This window comes from Cydia splendana, chromosome 15 (assembly GCF_910591565.1).
Source record: "Cydia splendana chromosome 15, ilCydSple1.2, whole genome shotgun sequence".
In the NCBI taxonomy this organism is placed as follows: domain Eukaryota; kingdom Metazoa; phylum Arthropoda; class Insecta; order Lepidoptera; family Tortricidae; genus Cydia; species Cydia splendana.
This window is the reverse complement of record NC_085974.1, coordinates 4,050,250-4,062,731: the sequence shown is the minus strand read 5'-3', so window position 1 is coordinate 4,062,731 and position 12,482 is coordinate 4,050,250. Positions and strand designations below refer to the sequence as shown.

Genomic DNA, 12,482 nt, shown 5'->3' with positions numbered 1-12,482 from the left:
TACTTAGAAGTTAGTTCCCACGTAGCGGGAAAAAGCTGCTACGAGCTACGTCGTAGCGCACGTACAGTCGACGTCAAAGATATGTTTACACTTTTAGCCTTATTACAAAGGAGTAAGGTGCAAAAGTGTAAACATATTTTTGACTTCGACTGTACATAGTTTTTTTTAGGGTTCCGTACCCAAAGGGTAAAACGGGACCCTATTACTAAGACTTCGCTGTCCGTCCGTCCGTCCGTCCGTCCGTCTGTCACCAGGCTGTATCTCACGAACCGTGATAGCTAGACAGTTGAAATTTTCACAGATGATGTATTTCTGTTGCCGCTATAACAACAAATACTAAAAACAGAATAAAATAAAGATTTAAATGGGGCTCCCATACAACAAACGTGATTGTTGACCAAAGTTAAGCAACGTCGGGAGTGGTCAGTACTTGGATGGGTGACCGTTTTTTGTTTGCTTTTTTTTCTTTTTTTTTTGCATTATGGTACGGAACCCTTCGTGCGCTAGTACGACTCGCACTTGGCCGGTTTTTGATTGTTTGTTTTATGCTAAATTCAAACGTCTGAACATACAAACTTACGCATATACATTATTTATTAAGTTACCCCGGTTTAATTTGTGATTGTTTGCGAACGCGCCGCAGGCAAACGGCGCGTTCGCTTCATTAGTGCGAATAATAGTTAACTGTGCGCTCGGTAGTGCCGCGCCGAGTCTGGAACTTGAGGAATGCTTTTGTTCAACATTTAGGGAGTACCTCTATATACTTAGAAGTTAGTTCCCACGTAGCGGGAAAAAGCTGCTACGAGCTACGCCGTAGCGCACGTACAGTCGACGTCAAAGATATGTTTACACTTTTAGCCTTATTACAAAGGAGTAAGGTGCAAAAGTGTAAACATATTTTTGACTTCGACTGTACATAGTTTTTTTTTGAGATACATTTAATCGGATAACCGCTTTTTTTATGATATACTGCCCGATTCGATCTTTAAGATATGTATATTAATAGATCTAGAAACGATAGTGATTAGATGTGTCAGTGTCAAAGTCAAAAGTGACGTTTTAGTTTGAAGAAACGTCACATTTGACACTGACATATCTAATCCATATCGTTTCTAGGTCTATTAGTTGACGTACCTTAAAGTTCGAATTGGGCCGATATAAGGCAAACGAGTCGTATGTTGCGAGTGAAGATTTTAACCTCACAAAAATATATTTGTAAATTTCGTAAAAGTTTCAATATTTTTAGGAAACGTCGGTCAACCGTCGCAATTTTTGTTGCTTATTCAATATCTTCGCCAACAAACTACCTAAAAAAATATCAATTTAACATTAAAACACTAGAATATGATAGGTTAAGATATGACATTACCATTTTAACTTGCCCGTTGCTGCATAATTCGGTTATTAATCCATATTTGTCATTCCACAAGCTAGTCATTCTCAAATCTAGTCGTGAATTAAAAAGTTCTTGTACTTCTTGGCAACATTTAATATCCAGCCCGGCATTCGATTGGGAACTTAAATATTTGCCGATTCGCACTTCACCGTACAAATTAAATAACTATCGTCATCGCAATTGTATAAAACGTACGAATGTTTTTATTTTTAATGTGAAACTCCACTTGGGTGCGCACTGCGCAATCGAATTAAACATTCGATTAATGTGAACCATTGTCAAAATATCGACACCTGCGATTCCGATTTCGGATGAAACATTTAATATTCGAACTGTTGAAATTAAATTATCATTATTATCAATAACCGTCATAACTGTTATCTATTCGAATTTCGAATCGTTCCGTTGCTCCGGCATTAATGCGGGTTTTATTAAATAATTACACTTAATTATTGTTTGTTAAATGAAAATTTGGTCTGTGAGTTCCTATAATTACGAGTTGTCTCCATTTGCAACAGTTGTGTATGTTATTATTTAATTAATTAAACCGTAACGAGTGTTTATTGTTTGTATATGTACAGTATTTCCGGATGGAATCTTTGACATAAAAATACGGTTGCATTGATAACCTACTCCTTTTTTGAAGTCGGTTAAAAAAGGCTGTCGATGAGAGTCACTTCATTTTTTCACGAGATATCGAGTACTAAGTTAGTACCAAGTACAGTCGCCATCAGATATATCGGAGCGGCCAAGGTGCTCACAAATATCGGAACACGCCTCTATTGTCAGGGCGTTAGAGCGCGTGTTCAGATATTGTGAACACCTTGGCCGCTCCGATATATCTGATGGCGACTGTACCTTAGCATGCTATATGTGTTATTTCCACCGTATTCCGAATTAGTGTATAATTTCTGTACTTTATATTAGTTATAAATGGTGACTCTGACATCATTAATTAGTACATACAGTAGTATACCTATATTTAGTTACATATTTTTTTTATAGCAATTTCTGTAGTTAGATACAAACTGCGGTATCCATTATCCCACTGTATACCATTAAACGCGAAATTGTACATACTATGCAACAACTTGAAAAGTTTCGGTAAAACACGCAATTCGCAGTTACGCCGGCGTTCGGTAAAGTTCGGTTAGCGCTCCGGTTAATTAAAGTTATTGTCATGGCCAGGGAAAGAGTTGCCAACTACTATTAGCGAAGTTTACCTGCACCTGTGTTCCTGACGCTTAACGAACGCTGGGCTTAAGCGAACCACTATGCTTTTTTCTTTTTAATGGCGTAGCGACCAAAAATGAGTCTTGGCCTCCGACAGGAGTACAAACCATCAGTTGTCTGGATTCTGCGCAATCTCCCGCCGGTAATAATCCGCTTCAACAGCATCGCTCCAGCCGGGCTAGCACATGATGGGCGCGACAGTATAAGATAAGATAAGATAAGATAATCATTTATTGCATAATTATAGGTGTTACAGAAAGGTGGATTACATAATATGTATTTTAGTGGACTCACTATAATTTGCCTGTCAGGCGTACGATATTTGTTTACTTAAAATCTATACTAACTAATAACTATACCTACTTAATCTATATTAACTATTTACAATGTTTGTAATTGCCATATTTCTCCTTTTTAGCCTAGTTTTACCTAAGAAGAAAAAATAAGGCAGTGCTATCAACTATCCTATTATATAGTGGTTGAGAAATCTATATCAAAAAAATCATTAATATTGTAAGGCATCTTCTTTTTCAATACGTATACTAAAGATTTTTTAAATGCCTTTGCATCCTGATCTTTAATTGAGTCAGGTAATTTATTAAATAATTTGGCAGCCATTACGTATAAGCTTTTATTATAATAGGCGGTTTTTACAGGGATTTTTGGGAGTATCTCATACTTATTTTGATGATTTCGGGGCAAGTTTTTTTCTATTTTTCTAAAGAGATTTATATTATCTTTGACAAATATGCACGCTTCCAATATAAACATAGAGGGGAGAGTTAGGATATCAAGTTTATTGAACAGAGGCTTGCAACTATCATTATATCTGGCTCTTGCAATAGATCGAACACATTTTTTTTGTAGAATAAACACGTCATTTTTATTACAAGAATTTCCCCAGTGCAGTAAACCATATCTCAAGATAGAAGATACTTGGCCATGATACGCACAGAGCGCAGTTTTTTGGGAAGACATAGTTGAGATTTTCCTAAGAGCATAAACATATTTACTTAGGTTTTTACAAAGATTATTTGTATGTGCTTTCCAGCTTCCATGACAGTCTAACGTCAATCCAAGAAATTTAATTTCTGTTACTTCTTGTAATGGAAGATTCTCATATTTTAGTACAATCTCTTTTGGCTTTGACTGTGGCAGGTAGAACTGCATAAATTTTGTTTTGCTTAAGTTAACAATGAGTTGATTCATAGTGAACCATTTCATAACATTGTTTAATGCCAAGTTTAGTCTGTCCTGATAGGTATCGCTGTCATTTCCTGTAACTAAGATAGTTGTATCATCAGCAAAGAGAACCGTACGATTTTTAGTAACGTTGGGCAAGTCGTTGATAAATAATAAAAACAACAAAGGCCCCAATATACTACCCTGCGGTACACCTCGTTCTACTGTTCTATTTATCGAGTTCGAGACAAGTTCTGTTTTGCTTTTTTTATCAATGCGAGTTATAACGGTGTACTGCTTCCTATTTTCTAAATCAGATTTGATGAGGTCGAAAACAGTCCCTCGTACTCCGTATTGATATATTTTATTTAGTAACAACTTATGGGATACAAAATCGAACGCTTTAGTCATGTCCATGAAAATAGCTGTGACAGGTTGACGAGTATTTAAGCATTCTGAGATTGTGTTCATTAATTCGACGATAGCTAAGGTAGTCGATCTGTTTTTCCTAAAGCCGAATTGTTCTCTAGCCAATATGTTATATTTCTCGAAGAATTTACTTAACCTATTGTAGATAGATCTTTCGAATATTTTAGAAAAGATTGAAGTTAAAGCTATTGGGCGATAGTTTTCACACTGTTCTTTGTCGCCTTTTTTGTATACAGGTTTAACAACTGTTACCTTTAGATTTTCTGGATATATGCCAGTAAGTATACTTAAATTAATTAGGTGCGAGAGTGGTTCTACTATCGCATTTGAACATGTTTTGATCACTTTCGTACATATCCCATCATGTCCGACACTCTGCGAATTTTTCAAGCCTTTTATAATATTTGAGATTTCTTTTGGGGAGGTTGGCTGCATAAAAATAGAATTTTCAACGAGGTCTATATTGTTGTCTGGTATAACCCCTGTATCCTGTTTAAAATACGTGTTAGCTAGTTCAACAAAGGTGTTATTAAAAGCATTCGCTATATGTAGAGGACTGTGCAGAATTTTACCTTTGTAATTTATCTGTTTTATCTCTGGTCTAGGGTTTATGTATTTACTCTGATTTATAATATGCCATATTGCTTTACTTTTGTTATTAGACTTATTGATAAGGTTAAAATTTTCGAGTCTCTGGGAATACGTAATTACTTTTTTCAACAATTTATTGTAGCTTTTGTAGTGATTGCTGTACAGGTTTCTATTTTTCAGATATTGTAAGTATATTATTCTTTTTTGTCTACATGATTTCCTAATGCCATTTGTTAACCACACTGGTTTTCGTTTTGTGTTACATTTTACTAATTTAAATGGGAAGCATAAGTCGTAGAACAATTTAAAACTATTATAAAAATTATCATATGCAGTATTGCAGTCATTACTCTCGTAGACATCAGAAAACGTCAGACTTGCTAAACAATTTTGAAATTTAAATAAGTTGTCTTTACAATAGTCTCGTTTTTTAATAAACCATGTATCGAGAATATCTTTATTTTTAACAGGGCATTTTAGAATTTGCGCCGAATGATCTGATAGGTTCAGATGTAAAACTTTACTTTGGCACCCTTTAATATTGTGGATTATATTATCTACACAAGTCCCACTTGCTAGTCTTGTGGTTTGTTTAAATTCCACTTTTAGGTTGTGACTCAGTAGTAGGTTTTCAAATTCTCGGGATGTTTTAGTGTCTTGCATCATGTTAATGTTAAAGTCACCGCTAATTACGATCTTTTTCTTATATGAGTTACATAATTTTAACAACACTGATTCCAAAATATACATAAATTCATTTAAATTAGCCTCGTTTGGCACTCTATATATACAAACAACTACGATGTTATCCTTTAGTAGATGCACGGCACAACATTCAAATACAAGATTAACAGATAGTTCCTTGAATTCTATTAGTTCCTTATAATCTATACCTTTTCTTACTAGAATACACGCGCCCCCTCTTCTTGCATTCCGACAGTGAATGGCTGACACATTAAAGTTTAAAATGTTCAAATTTGTATGTTCGCCCTTCTTTATAAAGTGCTCCGTTAAGCAAATGACATCAACCTCGTCACCCGTAATGAGCATTTCATCTAATGTATCTCGCCGCGAGATAGAATACCCGTCCCTCCTTAATTAATACAGTTAGAAAAAGACGGGTAGTCTATCCCGCGGCGAGATACTGTCGCGCCAATCATGTGCTTCGCCTACAGCGAAACCTGGGACGGCCGATCGGCCTTCACCCTACTGAACATCCCAGGTATGTCCTTTTAGCGCCACGATCCTCATTCATTCTTACAACATGGCCGACCCAGCGGCAGTTGTGGGCTTTTGTCTTGTCGGTGATATCAAGTCGATTTTATTAAGAAAAAGAGAAAATTATGTTTCCACTATAGTTGTAATCCGAGATATCTTTTATACTGGTTCACTTTAGCCCCCGACTCGCGCTTCCGCGTGAGTGACTGCAGTGTCGCCCCTGCAGCGTACCGCGGATATAATATGCAATGTTCTAACCGAGCGGAAACTTGCAGCTTTTCATTTACGATTGAGATTTATAGAAAGGCTTGAGCGGACTTGTTAGAGCGCTCGGGGCTTATTGTACAATAATTATTGTAGTTTTTCTTATTTCCTTCTAACTAAACTTTGTTTGGCAAGAACGCTATCACCGTCCGTCCGTTCCGTCTAATTAAATTACATTAAACTGTCCTAGTTTCCAAAGTTACGCGTAAATTCGCTACTTAACACACTTTATTCTACGAATATTTCCTTATTTATTGTTTGTTTGTTAAGTTAATCTCTCTTGAAATCGACACTGACCAATATTTGATAAGTAGAATGTACGGTCACACTCAGTGATTGTTGAGCCATTTAGGATCCTAGCTAAATTGGTCGTTCAATACTTAAGCTATGGGATGTCCAATTCGGCTAGAACCCTAAATGGTTCAACCATCACGGAGCTTGACTGTACCTACAAGTTACGTCACTCTTAACATTATACTTGGCATTGTTCACTCTACGAATTATGTTATTAATAATTTGTAAATTGTATAAAATGTTATCCTCTATAAAGCACCCCTGTGTCCACAGTCACGCTAACTAACCGCGCCGGCTAGTTAGATATCTGTTTGTCATATAATATAATTTAGTGGTTCATTACGGGCGGACTTGGCACCCCGGCCAAGCGGCACGGGCCTCGCAGCCAAGCACTGTTTACTCTGTATTTGTTTACTATATGTTAATGTAATTCCTCGTTCAATTGTTGGCTAGTTAGTAAGCCTGTTTGTTGTATAATGTAATTATAGAAGTAAATAGTTAGCTAATTGTAAGCACTGATTGTCAACTGATCATATTACTGGTCGCCTCTCAAGAGATAGCACGTCCAAATTTTGTCTCGTTCAGATAACCTTCTGTATCAAGAAGTTTTTCTTCAAAAATACTCATTTTCCCTATTGTCATTGTTGTTCAGACATATAAATCAGTGTAGGATGCACATATAACTAGCAGTTCGCTAGAAATCCGTTAATATGGTACTTGTAACAGTGTTAAAATATCGGGATTTTGCTGATAGGTATATCCTGTGATTGGGTATATAGTTATAATGTATAATGTGCCTTGAACTCGTTATAAAATGAGATTCTGTTTAGCTAAACGGACAAAACGAAATACACCTAGCTCTAAACATTTTTATCCTTTGAAAACGCCCCTACCTAATTTTTCAACCTTCAATTCAAACTAGTTCTTTCTTCTTGCGAGATTTTCCTTATTTTTAACTTAAAACAACAATATATTTAAGTAACCTGAATTGCTTGTAATCTTCTCAACCCTACCTCTACGTAAATTACATTTCCTTTTCGTAATATATTGTCTCTAACCTTTCCCTTTACAATTGAAAAGCTGAACATAACAAGAAACTAAATAAAGAACCGCATTGTTTCCTAACAAGCTAACGTCTGACTCTAACAATATGTTGGCCCGGGGCCGAAAACTTGTATAAACACATGGTATTAGTGTAACATACGGCCTTTTCAGGTCTTAGCGTTGCTCGATAAGATCTCGGCCTAATGGAATCGGGCAAGAAATAGAGGCGCCTTCAGACGATGCTTAAAGTGAAACAGTCGTTGAACTAGATTAGTACGAGTTTAATTATAGTTAAGGTTTTACGTGCCTAGGAGTTATCTACCTGTATTTAGGTACACATGTGTACCGGACATATGTACGTGTCCCGTTCGTAACCAGTGAAAGCGAGAACTACGTACTTATAAGTATGATTCCTATTCTATTACGATTTAAATTCAGTGGTGGATGAATAGAATCTTCAATGATTACTCAAAAAACCACATAATAATAACGTTTTTCTCAAAAATGGACGGCAAAGTCGACTTTGCCGTTTAAAAAATAGGTCGCGAAGCGCGTAGTTTATGGTCAGTCAAAAATTAAAAAGTTAAAAACATTGCAGTCTCGATTTTGGGACTGCAATGTTGCATACAAATTCCATTATTTGTCGAGTTCCAAACTTTTTAAAAGTTGAAATGACCATATCAAATGAAGGCACAGGCCCATTAAACAGCCAAACAGATGATTAGTACCGCGACTATTTAGCTGTCTCAAATAGGTTGACGTATTTTCGGCAGAAAAATACACTTCTATTTTTTTATTAAAAAAATAAAAAGGCGGCAAAGCTAAATTTTTCAATTGTTTCTACTTTTTTCTGTGAAAATATATACGTAAGAACGTTGCTTTTGTAAAATATTTCTATGATATTTATATTTCTTGCACCATTTTTGAGAAAAGCACTATATATGACTCGGCTGGAAGGCTACTTGCTGGCTTCGGATTCAATTAAACGGACTCCCAAGGTCGTCCGTTTAAAACGAATCCTCAGCCTGCAAGTAGCTACTTCCGAGCCTCGACAATAATGTACTATTATTTTATCATAGTGTGAATGGTATACTTGTACTACTCGTAATAGTATCTATTACCTACTGCCAAAATACGCAAAATTTTATGTTTATGTTACCAAACTAGAGACTAATAGGTAAATAGATTTAGTTAAACACTAAAATTTATAACTTCATGTTCGATTTTTGATAACGTAAAGGTGGACATACCAATTTTGAAAATCATAAACATAATCACCGTGTTCCGTGATACTTATTATTTATTAAAACCAATTTAAATCCTATACATACTAGCACAATCGAAATAGGACAAAATTCGAAATCTCTAGAACAGTCCTGAAATTTGGTTTTAAGTTCAGAAAACATATACAATACAAGCTGCAAGATGTATGCACGCCATCGTGTATCAGATGCCCGACACTTGGCTTAGGCCTAAACAACGAATCGGTAATAGATTTTCTTTAACTAGTTTTGTTCGCAAGTTTCGCCGTTAAAGTTACCTAATCGTGGATCAATTTTTCGATTCGTGATTGGATTTTTCGTGGATGTAATTGGAACTTTTGGTGTTAACGTAACAGTTTAGTACGATTAAGCCATTGCCCTATTTTCTATATCACGCGAAGAAATGAGATATGTTAGGAAGGGTATAAATACATACTATAAAAACCCCTGAACACATTCACCGCTGAACTACGGCCGTAGCGCTACGTCGTAGCCGATAACATGGGTTTCCCGGTATGTAGCGAAAATGCTTCATAGAGGCAAAATGACAACGTGTCCCGATACTCCTGATACTCGTGATTAGCGTGAATGGGTTAATTATCAACTCATAACGTTTTATTTACACTCTTCGCCTAGCGTATTTATTTGACGAATCTATTACCTGATCCAGAATTAGGAGTAAACTGACAGCAGTTTGTGTTACAAGGGATCAAAATGATATATTTCCGTCAAGGGCGTACATTGAATCCTGAGCGTAATGAGGGATTCAAGTGTTAACGCCCATCAAGACGAAATAATTTTGATACCGTGTGACACATACTGCTTTTCACATCAACTATGAGGAAATTGTTATATTCCAAAATATGCATTATTTGACAAAAAAAAATTGTATGCAAGAAATAAAAAGCGGCCAAGTGCGAGTCGGACTCGCCCATGAAGGGTTCCGTAGCAGCAAGTAACAATAATAAAATTGCGTTTTACGATTTATGACGTAGGTATTAAAAAAAACTACTTACTAGATCTCGTTCAAACCAATTTTCGGTGGAAGTTTGCATGGTAATGTACATCATATATTTTTTTTAGTTTTATCATTCTCTTATTTTAAAAGTTACAGGGGAGTACACATTTTACCACTTTGGAAGTGTCTCTCGCGCAAACTATTCAGTTTAGAAAAAAATGATTTTAGAAACCTCAATATCATTTTTGAAGACCTATCCATAGATACCCCACACGTATGGGTTTGATGAAAAATAATTTTTGAGTTTCAGTTCTAAGGGGCTGTCCATAAATTACGTCATCGATTTTTGACGATTTTTGACCCCCGCCCCCTATAATCATCCAAAAATCATGCTTCAAATGACCCCATTTCCTCCTACTTCATGCTACCGTCATCCGATGTCCAGACTCCCCCCCCCCTAATTTGAAATGACGTAATTTATGAATAGCCCCTAAGTATGGGGAACCCCAATATTTATTGTTTTTTTTTTCTATTTTTGTGTGAAAATCTTAATCCGGTTCACATAATACATCTACTTACCAAGTTTCAATAGTATAGTTCTTATAGTTTCGGAAAAAAGTGGCTGTGACATACGGACGGACAGACAGACATGACGAATCCATAAGGGTTCCGTTTTTTGCCATTTGGCTACGGAACCCTAAAAATCGTGTCCTAGAACAGAAAAGTACAACTTTGATCCCTCCTAGCAGGGAAGAAAAATGCCACTTTGATCACTCCTAGCCGGGAAGAAAAAGCCCTTTTTCAAATTGGTGATGTGAAAAATATTTTGTATTAATATCAGCAGTGATGATACGGAGTATCATAAATAAAACTTTAAGTTATAAATAGTATACGATTCATACTATAAAACGACAATCTTATGACGCATAAGCCCGCAATTGTCTGATTATTTTATTCTAAATTTTGATATGAATGTAGAGATTATCAGACTTTTATCATTCAATCTAGTACGTAAAACCAGCCAACTATAGTCCCAAATCTACCTACTATGTTCCAAAATTACTAAATCAAATATATTTCACTGGTATGACTATTATGTATTTGAATGTCGTAGTTCATATTTGTATAAATGGAAGAAAAATCTCGGACAAAAATAATACTGGTATAATTTTAATTTTTTTAACAAGCAGAAACGTCTGCGAACGAACTTGGAACTCCGGTAGCCGTTTAAGAAGTGTAACACTTGCGGTAGATGTCGCTATGGTCCCCTTGACCTTATAATATGGTGGAAAGATTTGTTAGCTATGGATGAGGTCTTGGTGGCTCAGATGGCAGAGCGCTGGAGTATCAATCCAGAGGCCGTGAGTTCAAGTCTCACCCAAGACAGTAATTTTACCACTTTTAAAATTTATTGTAAGCTTAATACTGGTATACTTAAAAACACCATAGTTGCAGTAGGTACAAACAGCAACACTCCTAACTGTACATCGGTTGTCAAGAGGCATAAGGTCCACCGATGTACAGTTAACAGTGTGGGCGATGGTACTGGACTATAATTGGGTGATTTTACGTTAGAACATAATTTCCTGGTTATCGTCTTGGGTCGTCCCATTCGTTTTTCGTCAAGTTCTTAAATTAGTCCTATTCTGCTTTCGTCACTCATTCTACATTCGTCACAATCGTCGGTGGCTTTCAATGTAGAATGAGTGACGAAAGCAGAATAGGACTAATTTAAGAACTTGACGAAAAACGAATGGGACGACCCAAGACGATACCGTTTCATGTATACATGGAACACGTATATGACTACATAGTCCAGGAAACCGTATAGGTAGTAAAGGAAACGGGAAGTGCACAGGAAATTGTTTACCGAGGAGTTATGGCCCACACGGGGCTCGCGAACAGCATGGCTTCCTATTATTGACGTAATTAATTATGTTGCGCCGAGGATCTTGAGTGGACAGCGAATGGGGGCAGCTAGTGAAGTAGTGGGAAGTTATTATATACTGCTAATGGCAATTGTAACGGAAAAACCGGTCAATTGCGAGTCGGACTCGCGCACGAAGGGTTCCGTACCATTACGCAAAAAACGACAAAAAAATCACGTTTGTTGTATGGGAGCCCCACTTAAATATTTATTTTGTTTTGTTTTTAGTATTTGTTGTTATAGCGGCAAAAGAAATACATCATCTGTGAAAATTTAAACTGTCTAGCTATCACGGTTCGTGAGATACAGCCTGGTGACAGACGGACGGACGGACAGCAGTCTTAGTAATAGGGTCCCGTTTTACCCTTTGGGTACGGAACCCTAAAAACCGGTCAAGTGCTGTCGGACTCGCGTTCCAAGGATTCCGCACATTACCCAATTTTTAACAATGTATTTTTTAGGAGTCGGATCAAAACTAAGTAATTAAGTCCGACTCACGCTTGACTGCACATTTCGAATAGGTTTTCCTGTCATCTATAAGTAAAGAACTATTTTGTGTATTTTTTTCAAAACCCAGTAGTTTCTGAGATAAAGGGGGGGGGGGGATGGTCGGACAGACAGACAGACAGACAGACGCACGAGTGATCCTATAAGGGTTCCGTTTTTTTTACTTTTGAGTACTTA

At 36.6% G+C, this 12,482-nt stretch overlaps 1 protein-coding gene and 1 non-coding gene across 2 annotated transcripts in view; both read left to right on the top strand.

Moving 5' to 3' along the window:
- LOC134797477 (atypical protein kinase C) overlaps positions 1-12,482 on the top strand; it is a 189,734-nt gene that overhangs the window by 152,755 nt on the left and 24,497 nt on the right. The window lies entirely within an intron of this gene.
- On the top strand, positions 11,185-11,257 carry Trnad-auc (transfer RNA aspartic acid (anticodon AUC)). Its single transcript has one exon. It is a non-coding gene; the product is annotated as a tRNA-Asp (tRNA).